At 43.9% G+C, this 14,227-nt stretch overlaps 1 pseudogene; it reads right to left on the minus strand.

The window, feature by feature from the left end:
* Positions 1 to 2,422: 2,422 nt before the first annotated feature.
* Positions 2,423 to 3,355, minus strand: LOC130882611 (platelet-activating factor acetylhydrolase IB subunit alpha2-like; annotated as a pseudogene).
* Positions 3,356 to 14,227: the final 10,872 nt, after the last annotated feature.

Here is a 14,227-nt window from a genome sequence, read left to right on the forward strand (position 1 = left end):
CCCCAATTTCTGATCCTGAGTTTTTATTAATCATGCTTCACTGGGTTATATTTAGGAAGAGGTCTCCCGTACCAATGCACTCAAGGGTACTTCCCACTTTCTCTTCTATGAGGTTCAGTGTGATTGGTTTTATGTTGAGGTCTTTGATCCACTTGAACTTGAGTTTTGTGTATGGTGATAGATATGGATTTATTTTTATTCTTCTACATGTTGATATCCAGTTACGCCAGCACCATTTGATGAATATGCTTTCTTTTTTCTATTTTACATTTTTTGCTTCTTTATCAAAAAATCAGGTGTTGGTAAGTGTGTGGACTGATACCTGGGTCTTGGATTCAGTTCCATTGGTCCTCCTGTCTGTTGTTATGCCAATACCAAGCTGTTTTCAGTACTGTAGCTCCGTAGAAGAGTTTGAAGTCAGAAGTTATGATGCCTCCAGAAGTTTCTTTATTGTACAGGATTGTTTTTGTCTATCCTATTTTTTTCCCATATGAAGTTGAATATTGTTCTTTCAAGGTCTGCGAAGAATTTTGCTGGGATTTTGATGGGCATTGCATTGAATCTGTAGACTGATTTTGCTAAGAGTGCCATTTTTACTATGTTAATTCTACCTACCCAAAAGCATGGAAGATATTTCCATTTTCTGGTGCCTTCTTCAATTTTCTTTCTTCAAAGATTTAAAGTTCTTGTCATACAAGTCTTCCACTTGTTTGGTTAGAGTTACTCAGAGATATTTTATTGCTATTTGTGACTATTACGAAAGGTGATGTCTATCTGATTCCTTTCTCAGCTCATTTACCATCTGTGTGAAGGAGGGCTACTGAGTTTTTTCACGTTAATCTTTTATTCTGCTATATTTCGGAAGGTGTTTATGAGTTGTAGAAGTTCCTTGGTTGAATTTTTGGTGTCACTTATGTAAATTATCATATCATTAGCATATTGTGAGAGTTTTACTTATTTTCCAATTTGTATCCCCTTGATCTTTTTTTGCTGTTTTATTGCTCTAGTTAGGACCTCAAGAATTATATTGTATAGATATGGAGAGAGTGGACAACCTTGTCTTGTTCCTGATTTCAGTGGGATCACTTTGAGTTTCTCTCCATTTAGTTTGATGATGGCTGTTGGCTTGCTGTATTATGTTTAGTTATGTCCTTTGTATCCCTGCTTTCTCAAAGACCTTTATCATGAAGGAATGTTGTATTTTGTCGAAAGTTTTTTCAGCATCTAATGAGGTGATCATGTATTTTTTTTTTTGGCAGTTTGTTTATATGGTGGATTACATTGGCAGATTTTTGTATGTTGAACCATCTCTGTATCTCTGGGATGAAGCCAACTTGATTGTGGTGGATGATTTTTCTGATGTGTTCTTGGATTTAGTTTGCCAGTATTTTATTGAGTATTTTTGCATCAATGTTCAAGAGTGAGAGTGGTCTGTAATTCTCTTTCTTAGTAATGTCTTTGTGTAGTTTGGGTATCAGGGTAATTGTAGCCTCATAAAAAGAGTTTGGCAATGTTCTTTTCATTTCTATTGTGAAGAAAAATTTGAGGAATGTTGGTATTAGTTCTTCTTTGAAAATCATGTAGAATTCTGCACTGAAACCATCTGGTTCTGGGCTTTTTTTTGGTTGGGAGACTTTTGATGGTTGTTTCTACTTCTTTATCAGTTATAGGTCTATTTAATTTGCTTATCTGGTCTTGACTTAATTTTGGTAAGTGATATATTATCAAAATTGTCCATTTCCTTTAAGTTTTCCAATTTTATGGAGTACAGGTTTTTGAAATATGACCTAATGATTCTCTAGATTTCCTCCCCTTTTCATTTCTGATTTTGTTGATTTGGATATTCTCTCTCAGCCTTTTGATTACTTTGGATAATGGTTTGTCTATTTTGTTGATTTTCACAAAGAACCAACTGTTTGTCTCATTGATTCTTTGTATTATTTTTTGTTTTATTTTGTTGATTTCAGCTCTCAATTTATTTCCTGCTGTCTAGTCTTCCTTCATGAATTTGCTTCTTTTTTTTTTCTATTACAGACATGATATTCATTCAGTAGCATACAAATAATATCCCACGGTCCCTAGAACTTGTTTCACTGCTAGATTGAGAGGAATAAACTTGCTTGTTAACTATAGCATCTTTCATATCTGAGTGACAAGCATGTTTAATCTGATGCTATTTGCTAATAAAAATACTGAGGATAGAGGAATCAAACAAAACAACACAACACACTAACTCATGAACCTTAAAACTGGACCAAAAATAAGCTTAAAGCCAAGTAGATGTGATAATTATCACATATGACATAATCCATAGAAAAAAGGGCCAAGAAAACAATCTTCATATTGTACTTGTGCTTGATGCTGTCCTAGGAAAAACAGTGATACTTCGACAAATGTGTCATATACAACACAAAGTCCCCTTCTGGTTTTAAATGAATTTTCCTTGGCTAATTTTTCTCCTGTGCCAAACAAACCTTTATATACAGGACCAGTTTAAATCCCTCCTCCCCTTCAAACATTAGACACAAGCATCCAGGAACATTGTACAATGCAAAGTGCCTTAAGGATTCTGTAGTGCCAGTGGTGTAACTGATCTGAGGAAGCTGGGATGCTGTTATCACTGATGGGGCCAGTCAAGCAATGGTGGTTTGCTTCTCCTCCGGTGTTTCCTCCAGCAACTGCATGATCAGTTCATGGAGGGGTTTACAGATCTTGCATAGCCCCCTCCTGTGAGATGAAGAAAATCAAACATGTCGTGGCAGGAGATGGCACCGTCTGAGTGCACGAAGCCCCCGTCTGTATCCAGGAGCTGCACATTGGCAAGCTCGGCAGGGAAACCTTGAGAAGCTGGTTCACCTTGGCATTCTTTTGTCTTAAAGGGTTGGGCTTCTCCCCTCGAGGTAACAGACCCAGCACAGTGACTTTGGCCTGTGGCTGCCTTGTATTTATAAGCTGTACAATTACCTCAATTCTACCTGCTACTTCTTCTGCTGTATTTTCATGGTTATTTGTTCCTACCCAGACAACAATGACCTTAGACTTAATGTTCTCCAGTTCTCCATTCTTTAGTCTCCATAAAACATGTCGTGTTGTGTCTCCTCCAATTCCAAAATTAAGTGCATGAAGTGGGGAAAACAGCTCTCGCCAAATCTCGTACTGCTGCATCAAGTGTACCATGGAATCTCCCACAAACAGCACGTCCAGCTCTTTGTCTTTACAGTCCACAACAAAACTATTATGCTGAGACATCCACTTGTCATCTCCTTGAATATCTTCTGCTGCATGTGGAATAGCTGCTGGGTTCGAGTCTCCTTGGCTCATTCTACACAGAGGCAGAGGGTCCGTGCGGGCCCCCAGCGGCCTGCGGTGTCTGTCGCTCTCTTGGTCCCAGCGGCCCCTTTCCGGTGCGGGTCCCCTCCTCCGGCCCCAGCGCCAAGCTGAATTTGCTTCTTTTTGTTCTAGAGTTTTCAGGTGTTCTGTTAATTCACTAGTGTGGGATTTTTCCAGCTTCTTAATGTTGGCATTTAGTGCTATAAACTTTCCTATTAACACTGCTTTCATTGTGTTCCATAAATTTGGGTATGTTGTGTGGTCATTTTCATTGAATTTTAGGAAGTCTTTAATTTCTTCCTTTATTTCTTTCTTGACCCATTGATGATTCAAGTGAGCATTGTTTAATTTCCATGTGTTTGTGGGCTTTCTGAAATTAGTGTTGCTGTTGAATTCTAATTTTAAGCCATGGTGATTTAATAAGATACATGGGGTTATTTCTTTTTTTTTTTGTATCTGTTTCTGTGACTAATATGAAATGCCCTTCTTTGTCTCTTTTGATTGATTTCAGTTTTTTTGTATCTGTTCTGTATTTTTTGTATCTGTTCCTGTGACTAATATGAAATGTCCTTTTTGGTCTCTTTTGATTGATTTTAGTTTAGAGTCTATTTTGTTAGATATTAGGATAGCTATACCAGCTTGTTTCTTAGGTCCATTTGATTGGAAATTTTTTTTCCTAACCCTTTCCTCTGAGGCGATGTTGTCTTTGAGATTGAGATGTGTTTCTTGTATGCAGAAGAAGGATAGATTTTGTTTTCGTATCTGATCTGTTAGCCTGTGTCTATTTATAGGTGAGTTGAGTCTATTTATATTTAGAGATATTAATGACCAGTGATTGTTAGTTCCTATTATTTTCATTTTCATTGTTGGTGATGTTATTGTGTGCGTTTTCCCCTTATTTGAGATTTGCTGTTCTGAGATCATCTATTGTTTGTGTTTGTGTGGATGTACCTAATTTCCTTGGGTTGGAGTTTTCCTTCTAGTACTTTGTGTAGAGCTGGGTTTATGGCTAGATATTGGTTAAATCTGGTCTATTATGGAATATCATTTTTTGTCCGTCTGTGGTGATTGAAAGTTTTGCTGAGTATAGTTGTCTGGGCTGGCATCCATGGTCTCTTAGTTGCCTAACACTCGACAAGGACCTTCTTGCTTTCATTGCTTCCACTGAGAAGTCAGGTGTAATTCTGATAGGTCTGCCTTTATCTGTAACTTGGCCTTTTTCCTTAGCAGTTCTTAATATTTTTTCTTTATTCTTTATGTTTAGTGTTTTGATTATTATGTGGCAAGGGAACTTTTTTTGATCCAGTCTATTTCTGTAAGCTTATTTTATCTTCATATGCTTATCTTTCCATAGGTTGGGAAAGTTTTCTTCTATGATTTTGTTGAATATATTTTCTGTGCTTTTGAGTTGACCTTCTTCTATCTCTATTATTCTTAGATTTTGTCTTTTCATAGTATCCCATATTTCCTGGATATTTTGTGCTAAGTTTTTGTTAGATTTAATGTTATCTTTGACTGGTGAATCTATTTCCTCTATTCTATCTTCAGTGCTTGAGATTCTCTCTTTCATCTCTTGTATTCTGCTGTTTATGCTTGCATTTGTGGTTCCTGATCATTTTCTCATAATCTCCATTTCTATAATTTCCTTGGTTTGTGTTTTCTTTATTGTCTCTGTCTCAGTTTTTAAGTCTTGAATTGTTTCTTTCATCTGTTTGATTGCTTTTCCTTGGTTTTCTTTAAGGAATTTGTTGATTTACAATTTTTTGTTTGTCTTTTCCTTCATTTCTTTGAGGGAAATTTTCATTTTTTCTTTAAGGGCCTCAAACATTCTCCTAGAGTTATTTTTTAGGTCATTTTTTCTGCTTTATCTATATTTGGTTGTTTAAGTCTTGCTGTTGTAGGATCGCTAGTTTTTGTTGGTGTTGTGTTGATGTTTGTAGTGTTGAGTGTGTTCTTACCTTGTCTACCCACCTTTTTCTCTGATTGGTGTAGTTGGAGCTGTGTCTCTGGTGATCAATCTTCCAAGTGCCAGAGGGCTGCTCCTCGTGGTGCAGTCATGGCCATGGTTCCAGTCACCTTGGAGGTTACTTGGTGTTCCCAGAGGTCACTTGGAGCTTCTGGGGTTCACTCTGCAACCCCGGGATCATTTGAGCCTGCTCTCATGGAGGTTGCTTGCTTGGGGCTGTTCCTGCTGAGGTTGCTGCTTTGGACCTACTCCAGCAGAGGTCACTGGCTTAGACCTGCTCTGGTGGAGGTGGCTGGCTTAGGCCTGCTTCCTTGGAGGTCACTGATTCTGCAGAGGTCTCTGGCTTGGACCTTCTCCCTCACTGGTGGCTCATCGTATCTGCTCCTGTGGAGGTCATTGCCTTGGGCCTGCTCTGGCTGAGGTTGCTGGTTCAGGCCTGCTGTAGTGAAGGTCATGCTCAAGCCTGCTCCTGTGTAGGTCACTGCCTCAGGCCTACTCCCTGGGAGTTCCTGACTTGATCCTGGTCCCTTAGAGGTCTCTGGCTTGGGCTGGGTCCCTGGGCAGTTGATCCCTGGTACTTGTTCCTCTTGTTTTGTTTTCTGAGACAGGGTTTCTCTGTGTAAGCCAGATGTTATTCTTATATGTCTTATATTACTTGGTCTTTTTCCCTTGCAGCTTTTAATATTCTCTCTTTATTCTGTGCATTTAGTGTTCTGATGATTATATGCTAAGAGATTTCCTTTCTGGTCCAGTCTATTTGGTGTTCTGTATGCTTCTTGTACCTTGCTAAGAATCTCCTTCTTTAGGTTAAGGAGATTTTCTTCTGTGATTTTGTTGAAAATACTTCATGTGCCTTTGACTTGGGTTTCTTTTGCTCCTCTATTCCTATGATTCTTAGATTTAGTCTTTTCATAGTGTCCCAGATTTCCTCTGTATTTTGTGCCAAGGTTTTTCAGCTTTAACTTTTTTTTTTTTTGACCAATATATCCATTTCTTCTATCTGGTCTTCAATATCTGACATTCTCTCTCCTTTCTCTTGTATTTTGTTGGTGAGGCTGCCTCTGAAGTTCCTGTTTGAGTTCCTAAATTTGGTACTTCTAGTTTTACTTCAGTTTGGGATTTCTTCCACTTCCATGTCATTTCAGTCATAGACTGTTTTATTTCTTTCCATTGTTTATGTTTTCATGGATTTCTCTAACGGATTTATTAATTTCTTTAAGGACCTCTATTATATTCATAAAGTCTATTTTAGGGTCCTGGTCTTGTGCTTCAGCCATGTTGCATAGTATCTGTAGGGTTACTGTGCTCTAGTTTAGACCTATTGTCCCGACTGTTATTGTGTTTTTACACATCTGGGTTTAGGAAGATTATAATTCTAGGCGCTGATATCCGGTCTTATTTTTGTTGGGTGAGTGTTTTATTTCCTTGGTTTCTGTTGTCCTCTCTGGTCCTTATGATAGTGTGGAGTCTGTGTGTTGCCTGGAAGGAAGTTTTTCTGGGATCCTGACAGATGTGGCCACTGGGGGTTCCAGGTAAAATGTGGTTCTAGGTATTGGGAGTTAACATTTAGGAATGAGGATTGGCTATGTGGTAGCAGGCTCAAGGGGTCTTTGGGAGGGAGGAAAGCAGGGTGTTCCACCAGGATCTGCTTAATTCCCTGGGGATGGAAGCAAAGATTGGGGAGAGGCTGGAGCAGGTCCCCTACAGAGTTGGGGATGAGACTGGGGAATTTTACTTGGGGGAATGCAGTGGGAGGTGAAGACCCAAAGTTAGGCTACCTGCTTTGCCAGCTGGAATGGCTGTGGGTTAGCAGGGAGTCCTGCTGGAATTGGGATAAAGCAATGGGTGGGAGTAAGGATGTTTGGATAGATCTGTGGGATCCACTGGAAAAGAGGGGAGGGAGTCTGCAGTGGGTACCTGCTACAGGTCTGCCGTCTTATAAGACTGGGGATTGGTTTGGGAGACACTGGGGATCAGCTGAAGACCTGCAGGTAGCCCGCCTGCTTCTCTGGCCAGAGGCCACAAGTTTATTTTAAAAGTTTTCTTCTTTGTATTTTGTTCTAACATTTGGACACTTCCTTGTATTTTCTGAAAGATTTTCTTGTCTTCATCACTGCACACTCTGGGTGGGCTCTGTGTTTGTGGTCTTAGTGGTCAGGAGGCTTTTCCTGCTCCTCCGTTCTCTTTTCATTAAATTCTATTCTTTCCTATTTCACTGGATATATTAATTATCACATTAAAAAGCATTCTTTGGTTTTTCTTTGTTTATTTTGTGTGTGTGTGTGTGTGTGTGTGTGTGTATCCTCTGGATCCCTTTGTCAGCCTAGTCTTTAGGGCCCCAGGGCTTGGGCTTCTCCTAATATTTGAACATCCTCTCACCAGCAAGGGTGAGAAGGTAGGAACCTGACTTGACATTCTGGAAACAGAACAACGTAGAATAACGAGGTGATAACCAGCCTTCTTTTGGGACCCTGGATATCAGTACAACAGACTCTTCCTCCGGGACTGTTTAGCTCGGTAGCATAGCCCTTCCCTCCACCTGGTTTTATAGACTTATTCCTTGCTACTGGTGTTCTGAGTCCAACCCAGAGTTCTGTGAGCTCTCCTTTCATGATCCTGACTCACCATGTGTCTGGCCTCACCCCTCCCCAGCCCTCTTAGAGCTCTGGTGTCCTCTGCTTTCAGTGTCCTCTCTTCAACCTGCCTCAGAATAAGGGTCTGATTTTTCTAGAAGTCTACACAGGGAAAGCCTGTCAACTGGAAGTATAGGGTAGAGGAGAAGTGATCCAAGCTCCACATCATGCCCTCCATCTACCTGTCCTGGCATCCAGCGTCTCCAGGTTTAGGGTCTCTGAGCTTCTATGGAGTGGGCGACTCTCGGAACTATGGACCTGGGTATGGAGTGGGCGACTCTCGGACCTACGGACCTGGGGTTGTAACCCCGTGCTTCCCTGATAGCCCGTTGATTCTCTCTTAACTCCACAGCCTTCGCTGCAGACACTGCTGGCTTTCTGAAAGCCTTTCATTACAACCTTGCTATCCTATTGTGTGCACATGTGTTTGTGTTTGCACGGGAGTGTGTACGGGTGCTAAGAATAACCTTGGGTGCTATTCCTCATACACAGTCCACCTTGCCCTTGAGACAGAGTCTCTCGCCAGCCTTGATCTCACTGAGTGGGCTAAGCTAGCTAGCTGGCCAGTGAGCCTCGAGGAACTCCCTGACTCTAGCTCCTCCGTACTGGGATTACAAGCGTGTGCTACTGCACCTAGCTTTTTCGCGTGGACTCTGGAGATCCAAACTTAGGTCCTCAGGTTTGTACGACAAATGCTTAAGCCAGTGTGCTATCTCCCAAGCCTTACATCATTGGTTTTACAGAAGTTTAGGGGAACAGAGAATGAGTGTGCTCAGTTTCCATGCATCGTCCCTCCTGTTTCCCTGAAAACCATTTATGTTGTGTGCACAGGTGTGTGCCCCAGTGCATCAGGGATGGGAAGGAAACTGTGGAGGTCAGAGGTCTTGGATTCCCTAGAAGTGGAGTTACAGACAGTCGTGAGCCTCCATGGAGATGCTTGCCACTGCACCTAGGTCCTCTGCAAAAGCAGCCAGTACTCTTACACGCTGGGCCATCTCTCCAGTCCTCCTCCCCATACTTCCCTTTTCCACCTTATGAAGTGAATTGTATCCCCTCAAACTTCATACGCTAAGATTGTAACCTGTAGTACCTCAGAATGACCTTCTTTGAATATGCAATGTTGATCTTAACGATGAGGTTGTAGTGGAGTCAGGTGAGCTCCAACCAACATGGCTACCATCCTCCTTCAGGAAAAATTTGGACACAGGATTGCACAGGAAGAATGTACACCAGGGTGGGTGTTAAAGAGTCTCAGACCACAGAAGAGGCAGGAAAAGAACCCTCCCCAGATCCCTCAGAAAACTTGGACCCTGACCAAATCTGTGTCTTGGCTCCCTTCCTTCAGAACCATGGCAACAATCATGTCTGCAAGCCACCCAATTCTGTCATGGCAGCTCCAGCACACTGTGCTCTTTACGAATTGCATTTTTATAAAAGTCACTTCAGTTCTTCTTAAGAAAAAAAGGAGAGAGTAGATGAATGAAAATGCCGCAGCTAACCAAGGTCTCCTAAGTGTGGCTTGTGAATTGCCCCTGGGTGCACCAGAGAAGCAAAGCTAAACCTTGTAACTTGAAGTCTCTAGAACTTATTCCCCGCTGGACATGTTTTTAGTAGCACTTGCTGAAACTGTTGCCGTTGTTGCTATAGCTAAGTGGAACTGCACTTGAAGGTTTACTTCAGTATCTGTGTTAGAGAACTGCCACAGTTTTCTAATGGGATCATTTCATTTGACAGACTTTGAATGTGCGTCAGGCAGCCCTGAGCTAGATTCTTGCCAATAGGAAAGGAAACTTGAGATAATTGTGAGTGAGGTGCTCCCCCCTCCCCCCTCCCTTCTTCCCTCTCTTCCCCTCCTCCTCCCCCTTCCTCCTTCCTTCTGTCTTCCTCCCTTCCCTCCTTCTCTCCTCCCTCCTCCTCCCCTCTATCATCCTCCCCCTTCTCCTCTCCCTTTTTTCTCCTCCTCCCCTCCCTCTTCCTTCCCTCTACCCTCCCTCCTTCCCTCCTCCTCTCCTTCCTCATTCTCCCCTTCCTCTTCCCTTCTTTCCCTCCCTCCTTTTTTCCTCCCTCCTCCTTCCCTCCCTCCTCCCCCCTACTCCTTCTCCTGTCCCTACTTCTTCCTCCTCCCCTCCCTCCACCACCCTTCCTCCTCCTCTTCTCAGAAGGCTAATAAGCAGCTTTGTCTTCTCACTGGCCTTTTTAAGGACTCATCTTTGTCTTGGCCCCGGTTAGAGGTTTGAAGACGCTAACGCTGTAGGTGGTTGTTTTCCCTGCTAGCACAACCCCATGAAGGAGGGTTTATGTGCTTAAAGGCTGAGGGTCCTGCTAAACATTTCCCGAATTAATGATGTTATACCCACAACTTTTTTCATTGCTGTGAAAAAAAATACCCAGCAGTGGCAACTGAAGGGCGGTTTGCAGTTGGCCTTTGGCTCATAGGCTAAGGGAGGATACAGTCCATTATGATGGGGAGGGAAGGCAGGGGGGTACCTGCAAGGCTGGTGGTGGTGGTTACATTATGTTTGCGGGCAGGTAATAGAGGATGAACGCTGGCGTTCAGCTGGCTGTCCTGATTTTTCCTTTCAATTCCTTTGCAGACCCCTGGCCCATGGGACGGTGCCACCCACATTCAGGGTGGGTCTTCCCTCCTCAGCTAAGCCTTGCCGGACACACCTTCACAAACACGTGTGAGTGAACCCCGTTGGTGACTTCAAATTCGGTTAAGCTGGTAGTGAAGATTAAGTATGACAGATGTCCTGCGCGACCTGATAATTTTACCCAGGGGTCGCTTTTGAATGAACTCATCCCATAAGCTGGGACACTGCCACTCGGGAAGCGACATTTGAAGCATAGAACTTCCTTACACAGAACCTAGCCAGATGAAAAGCCAACCTGTGCAGTGGCTCTCCTGGCTGGGGCAGCTTGGCTGGTTGCCAGGCTGGTGATCGCCCTGGCAAGGGAAGAGCCGAGCAGGCCGGAAAGTATTCTGAGCAGAGTACACATTCCAGCCCTTTGCAGACCTATGCAGCTGTTGGTGATTTGCATAGATCGAAGCTATTTATGACTCTGCACATTTGCCCTGAAAGAAGCATCTCATTTTGGGGTGGCAGCTGCCCACACTGTTCTGGCTGCTGCTGGGGTTTTCCAGAGGGCCACCACGCTGCCACATCACCTCGGAGTATCTTCCCCTGGTTGTCCCTCCAGTGTGCTGAGGTTTCACTTCGGCTGGTCCAGTCATTTAGCAACCGTGCGCGAAGCACCTCTGTGGGTCAGACCTTGTTGAAGGTTCTCACAGTGTGAGGACATGTGTGTTATAAGTTCCGAGGGTTTGCAGACCCTGGCCGAAGAGCACCATGCTTTAGATTCTCGGCCTCTGCTGTCTCTCCTGTCTCATTGCTCGGTTTTCAAATCAGGCTTTTGGCACCTTGCAGGTTTGAGTTTTGTCTTCCCATTCGCTAGTGAGTTTTATAGCATTACATCACGCAGTCAGGAAACACCCTGTGGTCTGGCTTCTGACCCAGAGGAGAGCCCTCCAAGGTCACCAGTCACTTACACCTGTTCTGCTCCCCCACAAAAGGGGTGTCCTTACCTCAGGCTTCCTTTATGTTTTAATTGTGATGATGATGGTGGTGGTGGTGGTGGTGGTGGCGATGGGTATCTTTCAAATACCTTCATGTGTCTGAAGGTGGTACCTGGCCTGGCTTTCCTAAGGTCTTCAGTGTGCCCTGTTCTGCTTTCTTCTAATATGTTTCTATATGGCTTCTCTCCCCCGCTCTTCCTTCTTCCTTTAGGTTCAGGAAACCCCAGTGAATCCTTACTCTCCCTCTTTCTAGTTCCCAACCCAACAGATTCCAGGCCAGTGCGCTCTCTCCCACCTCCGGACCCGTGGCTTGGCAGTGGGGGATATACTTTGTGCCGTTGACCAGGAGTGAGGTTTTGTAAGGTCGCTTGGTTTTTCATGGAAACCTCAGTGGCTAGGCCCTGTGCTCAGAGGCAGTAGGCAGCCCCTTCCTGTTGTGGCCGGGAGCTTGGCCCTCTATTTCTTGTCCTCTCTAGCTCTCCGTTGTATTGCAGGAAGCTGAGTCCTGAGGATGGAACTCCCTATGATCCTGGGTCAGTTGGTCTGGGGACAGGTCTGGCTAGTGGAGAAGCTAAATGGGGGCTGTAGAGAGAAGAGAGAACCCTTGGCCTTTTTGTCTTAACACCTATGACAGCACCCATGGCTCTAGACCCCAGGGCAAAGGCCTCTCTTGCCTAGTTTTCACAGCCTCTAGATACACCCTCAAGTCCCCTGTCCCTTCACATCTGGATAGAACCTTCGCATTCCTGCTGATTTCTGGGAGGCCATCGACACCCTGCAGTAGCACCTTAGCCTTGTTGAGTCCTGAAAATTGAAACACCGTCTTTGTTTCTTGATGGGACCAAGGCTGCTAGGACCCAGGACTGAACCATATAGCTGCCTTGATAGCCTGCCCTTGGATGAAGCAGTATCCGGCCACATCTCAGGTATTCTGTAGGTTAGAAGTGAGATGTTTGTAAGTCCAGTTCATGCTCAAAAAGAAATGGCCCAGGGTGTGTACATCAGCAGGTGCTGATCATTGAAGGCCACCTCAGAGATCACCATCTTCCTTTCCTTTCCCTCCCTCCCTTGTCCCTCCCTCCCTTCTTCCTTCCTTTCTTGCCTTCTTCCTTCTTTCCTTCTTTCTGGATTGATTGACAGGAAATTGTTTTGATTTCAGACAGATTTCCTAGGGTCAATTACTTCTCTATGGGCCTTGTGTCTGTTGTCTCTCTTGGTACCATCAGCAAGCTATACATCTGGGTATCTATGAGTTTGTCTGGGAACTAAGCGCAGACAACTCTCTCTATATATATGGATGGCAAACTTGACATTCTATATTCTATAGGTGCAAGGGAGTTTTGAACCTAATCCGTTAGTACAGGCTTACTGAAGTAGCCACAGTCACAAGCCATTACATGGACTATTAAAATCAGCAAGGCTCATGTTCCTCCTGGTGGCTTTCATTGGGGGGTTGATACTAAAGAATGTGTTTTGCTTGTATTTCTGTCCCAGGTTCTTTAGTGTGTCAATCTAGCGGGGATGAACTGGATCATGAAGGCAGAGACAGTAGAAGGCAGTATGATTTCCCCAAAGATCACCAGCCCTTTTGGAAATAACTCACATGTCCTCCTTGTCCACCCCCACCTCACCTCCCATTTTTCAATGTCACTTGAATAGCTTGATGTCAGCAGGAGATGCAACTATGAGCCACTCCCCACCATGGTGGCAATCTTCCTCCAAAATGCCACACTGAGCTGTGGGGCACTGCGTCGCTTTACCTATAGAGAAGAGACATAATGAAGCAGAGATTGCTTAGAACATCTTTCTCCCGCGATGTGAGAGCTGCTATTTTTTTTTCTTCTGAGGAATGAATATTTTCCATTTCATAGCAATTTCTACGCCAGTTTGGGGGGGGGAGAACAAGAGAGGAAGAAGGAATGAGACTTTGTGATTGCTGATTTCTTTATAGGTAGGTACAGGGGCCAAAGTACACTCTATCTGCCAGAAATATGCACTCTACGGCTACCTGTCCATTACAAGAGTCGCCCGTGTGTCTGCCAAAATAAACACAGTTCAGCCCTGCGTTGTATCTTTAGACAATATGAAAAGATGCCAGTTTTTAAAACTGAATTTTAAATGTTCTAATCACACTCTGACCAGTCCTGCCTGTCTCCTCAGCGAGTATGTCTTCACAGGTAGCCATCCTTGAGCAGGACAGGTTTGGACGTGCCTTCTCTGTCTTCTAAGGTAGATCAAGGGAGGGAGAGGTGTTCTGGAAGGGATTGTGGAGCTTAGCAAGTGAGCCCCGCACTTCAGAGCAATTGACAGTGATCAGAGCAGGAATTTCCATGGTAATTTAGCATATATGGCTTTCATGCCTAATTTTCAGTGCGTCTGCACATGTGCTCCATATGTTCACCCAGAGCGTTTTAAGCTTCCAGCTGCAACACGCTCAGAAACGACCTGTGACATTTTCACATTTGCAAATGGAAAGTATCAGCGTCTATGCCGGTGCGTCTGCAGAAGCCGCGCCTCTACTTTGCTGTCACTTTCTGCCCTGTTGCCATTTCACAGGGTAGGTTGAAAGGGGCCCCTAAGGTGATGTCGATAGGTCCCAGTGAGTGAAGAGAGCCAATGTAAAGACAGAGGCCAATTGTTGTAAAAGGTCAAGGCTGCTTCCATCAGCTGACATAGGGACCAGTGCAAAGGTGTAAGGGCCGTGAAAACGAAATGGCACAA

Source organism: Chionomys nivalis, chromosome 1, assembly GCF_950005125.1.
Source record: "Chionomys nivalis chromosome 1, mChiNiv1.1, whole genome shotgun sequence".
In the NCBI taxonomy this organism is placed as follows: Eukaryota; Metazoa; Chordata; class Mammalia; order Rodentia; family Cricetidae; genus Chionomys; species Chionomys nivalis.